Genomic DNA, 9290 nt, shown 5'->3' on the forward strand with positions numbered 1-9290 from the left:
AACCTGAAGCTGGCAACCCTAGTCAGGACTGTCCCCAATGAGTTTTTCACAAAGGCATGGAAAAGGGTTTTTTTCCTTTCTCTTTTTACTGACAGAACCGAGCTTGGTTGCCTACCAACAGCCACTGAGGGAAAAGTTAATCCCACAGAGGAGCTAAGCAGGTGAAGTGTTTTCCTCAGGAGAGAGTGTATTCTGACAGGGAACAGGGGCTGGAGTGGGTGGGGAAGAGGAGCAGACCCAGCACCTGGCCAACGGCACACAAGTACTCTTGAGTGGTGGCTGATGGGCCAATGGGTGATGGAGTACACTGTGGTCGGGACTCAGGCAGCGCAGCCAGTGCATAGGGGCAGCTTCTGAGTGACACATCATGGAGCCAACTAATTTAGGAGCATGTGGAATGTTCAGAAAGTGCCACCCCACTACTCAATTATATGTAAGGAAATATACTTTATTATTTTAAACACTTTTATATAAGGAAAGGTAGGACCATTCGCACAGCGCATTCAGACGTACTAATTATAACCCACAGAATCCAGATCCCAGTCAAACTGCAGGAGAACATTCCTTTTTGGACAATGTTGTCAGTCTCACAGAATCTCTGTTGTCATTATACGCATGCTGTTGCATGGAATAAAATGCCTCATATTGGTGTGGTGCAGTTGTAAGTGCCAGGCATTTCAGGATGAATCAACAGCATTAACTTATTTTCCATTTAAATGGAAGTTAATAAATACGGATGCTAGGCATGTCCTTTGCCTGAAATCCTGGAGTCGCAACTCCTTTTCCCAGAGCTGAAACTTTTAGTGTACTCAGTGTGCTCAACCAAGTCTTTGAGGATTTCATGTCAGTATATTGATGTTTTTCCAAAATAGGGATTCATTTTCTCACACATAATATGGTGCTTTAAAAATAATGTGGGCTGATCATAAATGTATATGAGGGCAATATTTTAAACATGCTGAAGTTTTAAGTGTGTGTGTGTATCCTTGAAATAGCTACTCTATTTTGTAGCAGCTATTGTTTCTAACGTACTGCTTTCAGCAACCAGGTCAAGTCTCATACTGTAACATGGCAAAAGTAGCCTTAGGCTATTTTGCAGGGTGGTGGACTTAGCATCTAAATCACTTCTTAAGGTTTGTTTCTTAAGGGAATCCTATTATTTGGATATGAGGAGGATAACAGACAAAGATGTGGTGTGTAAACTTTTTAAAAAACTACTGCCAAAGGGAAGACAGCAGCAGGTCGAACTATGAACAGCTCTCAAGGGACAGTTATCTTTGAAATGTGAAAAATCTTCACACTTTGTTCTAGGAACCCTTCTTTAATGGTTCACAACAGAAGTCAAGGGGGAAAATATATTTCTTCTGCCAATCTCTAACAATAGATTCTGTTGTGTCCCACCATAAAGACTCGCTAAACTCAAATGTTTAAACTGTATCCTGATTTACATCAATGGGAATTCTGAGCAATTCCATAGAAGGCAGTGGTGTTACTCAGAATTTATATTGAGGTAGACAGGGTTCAAATTAAAATGATTAGAAGCATTTTATTCAGAATACTGTATCTCTCAGAGACTGTCTGTTCTTAACACAATGATATGATAGCATTACCCTCAAGGGCCAAAGAGATCAAAAGAATTTCATGAGTCCTGGCAAATTCTACTGTGCTTACTAAATATTCACTGTTTGCTTCGGTAGTCATAAGTATGGTTGAGCTGAATTTTTGCTATAGGCCAGTCCAGTAGCTCCTTAGAGCCCAACAACATTTTTGAGGGTATAAGCTTTCCAAAATCAAACCTTCCTTTCTCAGAGCTTTGACTCTCAAAAGCTTATAGCCCGAAAATTTCTAAGATGCCACTGCACTTGAATCTAGCTCTTGTACTGCAACCAATATGGCTAATCTGAAACAATTGTCAGGTAAAAAGTTGTCCTCCTGGGGAGGTAGAACTTTATTGGAAAAGTAGGCAAGAAAGTAAATGTTATTTCAAGGGGAACAGTTTTTCAGGACTAGACCTGTGAAGTTCTGGGGCAATCTATGCAATCTGTGAAGTTCTGGGGCAAAATAAGCAATCTATCACTAAAATCTGCATTCCTGAGGACTGGAAGGTATCTAATGTAACCAGGTTCCAGGCTGGTCAGTCTAATGTCGATACTTGGTAAACTAGTGTAATCCGTTATTAAAGACAGAAGAAGAAGAGATTGGATTCATACCCCACCCTTCAGTCGGAGTCTCAGAGTGGCTTACAAACTCCTTCCCCTCCCCACAACAGGCACCCTGTTAGGTAGGTGGGGCTGAGAGAGCTCTGACAGAAACTGCTCTTTTCAAGAACACCTCTGACAGAATTATGGCTTGCCCAAGGTCATCCAGCAGGTGCAAGTGGAGGAGTGGGGAATCAAACCCAGTTCTTCCAGATTAGAGTCCATGCACTTAACCACTACACCAAACTGACACATTGATGAACAAAAGCTACGAAGGAGGAATCAGCATGGATTCTGTAAGGGGAGATTTTGTCTCACTAATCTTTGAGAGTTCTTTGAGGGGGTGGACAAACATGTGGACAAGGGTGACCCAATAGGTGTTGTCTACCTAGACTTCCAGAAAGCTTTAGATAAAGTTCCTCATCAAAGGCCTTTAAGTAAACTCAGCAGTTATGGGATAAGTGGACCAGTCTTCTTGTGGATTCCAAACTGTTCACTTAACAAGAAACAGACAGTGAGTATAAATGGGCAGTTTTCACAGTGGGAGGTGGTAAGCAGTGGGATACTGTAGGGCATGGTACTAGGTCCGGTGCTTTTTAACTTGTTTATTAATGATTTGGATTTGGGAGTAAGCAGTGACGTGGCTAAGTTTGCAGATGACACTAAGTTGTCCAGGGCGGTGAGAACCAGGGAGGACTATGAGTTGCTCCAGAGGGATCTGTCGAGGCTGGGCAAGTAGGCGTCAACATGACAAATGAGGTTCAATGTGGGCAGGTGCAAAGGAATGCATATTGGAGCCAAAAATCCTATCTATAAATATGCATTGATGGGGTCCATACTGACAGTAACTGACCAGAAGAGAGATCTTGGAGTTGTGGTAGATAACCCACTGAAGATGTCCACTTATTGTACAACTGCAATAAAAAAGGCAAATGCTATGCTGGGGAATATTAGGAAGGGGAATGAAACTAAAATTAGCCAGTATCATAACGCCTCTGTATAAATCTATGGTGAGGCCTCATTTGAAATACTGTGTACACTTCTGGTCACTGCACCTCAAAAGATATTACAGTATTGGAAAAGGTTCAGAAAAGGGCAATTTAAAGTATTAAGGGGATGGAACGCCTTCCCTATGAGGAAAGGTTAAAGAGGTTAGGGCTTTTTAGCTTGGAGAAATTATGGTTGAGGGGTGACATGACAGAGGTTTACGAAATTATACATGGAATAGAGAAAGTAGAGAAAGAAGTACTTTTTCTCCTTTCTCACAATTCAAGAACTCATGGGCACTCAATAAAGTATTAAGTGTAAACTTAGAAGAGATAAAAGGAAGTACTTCTTCATCCAAAGAGTAATTAACATGTGGAATTCACTGCTGCCGGAAGTGGTGGTAGCTACACGCATAGACAGCTATAAGAGGGGATTGGATAAATATATGGAGCAGAGGTCCATCAGTGGTATTAGCCAAAAGGTGTAGGTGGAACACTATGTCTAGGGCAGTTCGCCTAGAGTGGGCCGGCCCTTAGGGGCGCCAAACTGCACCCAGCCCCCCCGCCAAAAGCCCCCCTACCCAGCGTGGCCCATTCCTGCGACCTGCCAGCCTGTGGGAGGCTCCACCAGCAGAAGCTGGGAAAGGCACTGGGCGAGGCAGCAGCTGGGCAAAGTGGGTCAGTCGGTGCGGAAATCCTCTGGCTGGTGGCAGCAGCAGCACCCGAGGGAGGGTGGCAGCCCTAACCAGCACGGGGGGCGATGCACGGGGGGAGGGGGTGGTGCACGGGGGGCGCCAGAAGGGATCCTTGCCTAGGGTGCAAAATAAGCTGGGGCCGACCCTGGCTGAAGCCCTAAATGAGCAAATGATGCCAACTTCCAGGTGGGGCCTAGAGATCTCCTGGAATTACAATTGATTGCGATTGCCAGACTATAAAGATCAGTTCCCTTGGATAAAATGGCTGCTTTGGAGGGTGAACTATAATGGCATTATACCCCACTGAGGTCTCTCACCTCCCCAAACTCCACCCTCCCAAGACTTCACCTCAAGATCTCGAGGAATTTACCAGTCCAACAAGGAAGTCTGGAGAAGCCCCATGGCTGTGGCTGAAAGAACTGTGTAACAGATGCTTATGAAATCAGTACCTACCAAGTTCTTCTGAGAGTTTGGGCTTTTATATCATCAGAAATATATGCCAGAGCAGTGAAAGCATGTTTGTATTTGCAAGCATTGACGAGAATTCAAACCAGCCTTCTCCTTTGACTGTCTGGAGACCTGTGCTGCTATTCAGTTCTCCGAAAGAAACATGTAGATAAATAAATCTTCTTTGTCATTTACATAGAACTCCTACCACAATGATCTCCATGTTCTTTTTGCTCACGACAAAATTTACCTCACAGCAGTGAACCCAGAGCCTTTACACCTGCTACCCAAAGGCTATCTTGCAGCTGAGGGGAAGTTTTATGGTTCAAAACAAACCTGGTTCCCCAAAATCATAACAGGCTGTATGGGTCCCCTCAGTTGGTAGAAAGGGCCTGTTATGTGAGACTTTTAGAGGACAGACTCTGGGTGCTGGACTCCAGTAGTTCAGGGGAGTTTGAGTGATGTCAGGGATACTAATAGAAACCTTGATGAGTAGGGTTGCCAACCTCCAGTTGGTGGCTGGAGATCTCATGGGATTGGAACAGAGATCTCCAGGCAACAGAGATCAGTTCACTGGGAGTTCATCAGTTCAGCTGGCCAGCAGGGGAAGCCCCACCCCAAACAGCCTTGTGTGGCAACATCGCTGATGTGATGACATCACATGGAAGTGATGTCATAATGCTGGGGATGTTGTGCAGAGACGCTCTAGCATTTTGGGCTTCCATAGAGTTTCGCCCTAAATGCTAGAGCATCGCCATGCGGCATCCCTGGCGTGATGACATCACTTATGTGTGATGCCATCACATTGGCGATATCGCCCCACCCACCCCACTCCTGGAAAGCTGCCTCCTAATCCCTGCTGGCAGGGTTTATCGACCCATGTGCTTAAGAAGTGCTTCCTATTTACCTTCTAGAGGCAGTCCCTCTTGTCTCATGGAATGTTACTGCAGAAAGTCCTCTGATTTGCAAGATGGTGGCAGTCTGGGGAGTTTAGAGGGCCACTGGGATAGGGGTGCTGGGATGTATGTCTGGAGTACCATACATGCATCTTTGGTCCTTGGCACTTGTTAATTCACAAAGTAAAATCATCTCCCAAATGTGACCTGTGTAGTATAGGCCTATAATTTACTTGAAAAAAAAAATCTATTTATGCAAACATCCATATATTCATTTATGTAAAGGTTTTCTGATACTTTCAACCGTGAGGTTATCATTAATTGTAAGGATAGTATACACTTAATGATCAAAATAATACCTTATCCAGTGAATGGTAGTAGTTCATAGCATTTCCCAGATGTGTCAACCAACAGCGGCAGTTCTGCATTTGGCAGTAATTTTTGGCACCATAAGTGTATGTTAGCAGGAGTTACTTACTGCAGTTATTTAAGTGAACTCTGAGAGAGATCACACTGCTATAGAAAAGGCTTAAGCACTGTAGGAAGCACATAATTCTATCTCTAACATTATTTTCTGGACAATTGTATCTCTAGGAGGCCAATGTGTATGAATCAGTATAATTGTAATAAGAGAGCTTTCTTTCAAAAGCTGCTTTAGCATACATTCTAGGAAGCACACTTGTGTTTCCCGTATTCATTTGATGCATTCAGTGTGTATGCAAGAGGCACACACACTTGCAGAATATATATTTATATTTCTCTTCAGTGAATGACTAATTTGAAATTAGTGATCATTTTGCAAATTGTTAATAAAAACCACTTCTTTGTTCTGTATAGTCATTTAGGATGATATCTGAAACACACTGCATGTTTTAATTGATTACGTCAATTATATGAGGGAAATGTATAATGGGAATTGTCTTTCAAAATAATAAGTTGCAATTTGATATTAACATCCCTCCATTTCAAAATGAGGAGAAAAAAATACTAAGAGTTTACAGTACCATTTCTGTGTGTTGTCCCCCATTTCAGAAAGCGTTGTTTCTTGTGCCATAAAAAAATACTAAGAGTTTACAGTACCATCTCTGTGTGTTGTCCCCATTTCAGAAAGCGTTGTTTCTAAGGTGTATCAGACGTCAAAATATTCAGGCTTTTTTGATTCTCTAAAAAAATGTCTTGTTCTTGGTCAGTGTTTGTCAGGTTCAACTCCAGCCATGGTTTCCCAGTGGAGGTTGATTCAGACACCAGCATCTTCCAGCTCAAGGAAGAGGTTGCTAAGCGACAGGGAGTTCCAGCTGACCAGTTGCGTGTGATTTTTGCAGGGAAGGAGCTCAGGAATGACTTGACACTGCAGGTAAGTCTCCCTTGATAGTTTCATTTCTGGGATGCTGCCAGCTTAACTGCTTCTGCCTCTAACACTGCCAATCTGACATTCACGCCTGAGATCTAATAGAATAAATAGTGCCTAGGGATTCCTTGAACTTTACTCCACACTGCTTCATTAATTCTGACCTTCTTAATTATGCATTAAAACAGCAAGCAGAAAGGATGGGGAGGAAGAAAGAATATGAGAAGGGGGGAGAGAGAAGGCAAGATCGGTGCTTAGTGAATAAATGTTTACTGACTACAGGAGCAAGCTATGCACATTTTCTGTATCTGTTCAATTTCTACATTACTTATTCCATTTGAATCTTAATGAAGAAGGATGTGAATAAATTGCTCTAAATCAGGCTGCTCAGTCATCTCGTTGTATAGAATTTGTAACCCAATTGTGACCCCTGGAGGATACTTGTAAGGCTGCTCTTGCTGGTTGTGTGTGTGTGTCTAGGTGTGTACATGTGCTGATGAAATATAGTGTTTGAAGGCCTGATCACAGAAGCCGGAGGCATCAGAATAACAATATACTCATATTCCAGAAATCTGGCTTGGTGAGGATAGGGAGCAATTTAAAAACTGCTGAGTTCATAGCTAAATCTTACATCCTTGCTGTTCTTCTGAAATTAAATTGGGGAAGAAGGTAGCCTTACACAAGTCACAAGCCCCTGATCCCTCAGCCTTAGTCCTCAATACGGGGGCTAATGATGCTGTGCTAATTTGCAAGGCTGTAGTAAGATAATATACGTGATTTGAACACTCCATAAATAGTAAATATTAGTACACTGAAGGGGAAAGCAGCTTGGCAAGACAGATGTAGAGCAAAGATAATTTTTGTCCCTTTGCATCTAATCACTGTTGGTGCCTTCATAATATTCTCATAATTCAATAATGTTTTGTGATAACCTTGTTCAGTTGGCAGCAGCCTTGGATCTAAGCAAGAATTGGTACACCAGAAAACTAGAAACTGTCTGCCTTCTATCCTAGTGTCAGTGTTGTGTGTCTGGACTATTCTTATTGCCTCTTTGGCGCCAGTTTGGTGTAGTGGTTAAGTGTGCGGACTCTAATCTGGGAGAACCGGGTTTGATTCCCCACTCCTCCACTTGCACCTGCTGATGTGACCTTGGGTCAGTCACAAGCTCTGGCACAGCTGTTCCTGAAAGAGCAGTTTGTGTCAGAGTTCTCTCAGCCTCACCCACCTCACAGGGTGTCTGTTGTGGGGAGGGGAAGGGGAAGGAGTTTGTAAGACGCTCTGAGACTCCAAGTGAAGGGCGGGGTATAAATCCAATCTCCTCCTCCTCCTCCTCCTCCTCCTCTTCCTCTTCTTCTTCTTGTTCCAGGTGCCCATCTGAAATCAGACCGTCAGAGGGGATGAGGTTGTTATGTTACTGTGGTGTCACTGAATAATGATTACTGTTTATTCAACACTTATACTGTTTGCTTAGAAAACTATGAAAAAGTTTAAAAAATGTAATCATTTCCCCATCTATTTATGCCACCCCTGAGCATTACGGAAGATTGGGGGGGTATAAATGAATGAATAAAGCACAATGTACATTGATGGTGTAACACTATCAAGCTCAGGGGTGGTGCAAATGGATGGGGGAATGATCACATTTTTACCTTTACAGTGGGGAATTTCACATTACCCGTCTTCTCCCGGTTTCAAGCCGGGAGTCTTCCGTTTGCAGATGAACCGGTAGAGGGCTGCCGTTTCACACACGGCTTGCCCCTACCGGAAAGGAGCCGATTCAGAAGCGGTTCGGCGTTTCACACACGCACCGCTTTGTTTCCCCATGGTTTTTTTTTTTACAGAGTTTCCTAAGCAAACAATATAACTTGGAAGTGACTGGACCACACTTACATACTCACCCCCCCCCCGAGAACCTTACAGTCTAAATGTGGTAGTGGGGATGGCGTTCAAGAGAAGGAGACAAGGATCTGAATGTGGTCAAATGCAGTTATTTGATTTTGGACTAAATTGGTTGCTCTTGGGTTTGTTTTTGGCTATGAGAATGAAGGAGTTAAAAGCTTCACAAAAAACGTAAATTTTGAAGAGACTCTGAAAGACGAAAATATGATGATACCACATGCATGTACTGTATCGCAACCCCATTAAAGAACAAAGCGTATTTCACAGCCACCTAGTTAACTTTTTAAAAAAGATAACCCACAGGCAAACACTTTCTGTTTTTAAACCAGCGCAGATTAATTGGCGGTCATGTTTACAGCTGTGTGGGGCTATTGCTATGCACTGAATGGCTGCCGTGTCTGGTTGCCAAGAGGCGCTTCTGTATTGACATCCTATCACTTCTCCTCCCCTGGTATGATGTTTATCGCTTTGTAAAAAGCTTTAGGGAGTTTGGGCACACAAAGGAAACTATAGAAATGCAAATTGCTCTTGTCATTCTCCAGTGCATCTCCCGCTGCTCATTGTGTGTCAAGTGCCTCCTCACCTTGCTTGTGGGTGGCTTCCTACTGCTGCATCTATAGTTTATATATTGTGCATTTGTTTTCCTTTATAGGTATGAGGAAGGTGTTTTGGTGCCATAGGCAAGACTTGCAGGTCTCTGTTACCTTTTCAGAAGTTTCTTGCGCCTGTCTACTTTGCTCGGTGCCTTGGCATCGAAGCATTGTAATTGTTGTACGAGGCTATTTCTTGGTGAAACAGAAACAGTTCCTTGAACTGCACTC

Source organism: Gekko japonicus, unplaced genomic scaffold (assembly GCF_001447785.1).
Source record: "Gekko japonicus isolate JY-2015 unplaced genomic scaffold, Gekko_japonicus_V1.1 scaffold286, whole genome shotgun sequence".
Lineage (NCBI taxonomy): Eukaryota > Metazoa > Chordata > Lepidosauria > Squamata > Gekkonidae > Gekko > Gekko japonicus.